We start from the raw sequence: 363 nt of genomic DNA, 5'->3' as shown, positions 1-363 counted from the left end.
AAAAAAAAAAAAAAAAAAAAGTATACGACTTTGATAGAATGTATCTATCTGAAGAAACTTATGACTTGTCCCTTCTCCTCCCCCCACCCCAACCTTTTTCTTATTAAAAGGAGAACTCTCTTCAGAGGTCGAAGACGACGAGAAGATGACAGGATCTCAGTAAGTTTTTTAAAACTTTTATTCAGACTTTTTTCTCTTCTGTGATTTACTATGGCATTGACTTTTGGTCTTTCCTTTCTGGGTTTTTGTTTTATTGATTGTACCCTTCAGCAAAGGTAAATAGAGCCTAAATTTAACCCTGAAATTTTTACCACCACTACCCACATACCCACCCTCTAGCACACATGTAGTATGGAGTTTCAC

Source organism: Rhinopithecus bieti, unplaced genomic scaffold, assembly GCF_001698545.2.
Source record: "Rhinopithecus bieti isolate Rb0 unplaced genomic scaffold, ASM169854v2 scaffold_21531, whole genome shotgun sequence".
NCBI lineage: Eukaryota > Metazoa > Chordata > Mammalia > Primates > Cercopithecidae > Rhinopithecus > Rhinopithecus bieti.
This window is presented reverse-complemented; position numbering follows the sequence as displayed.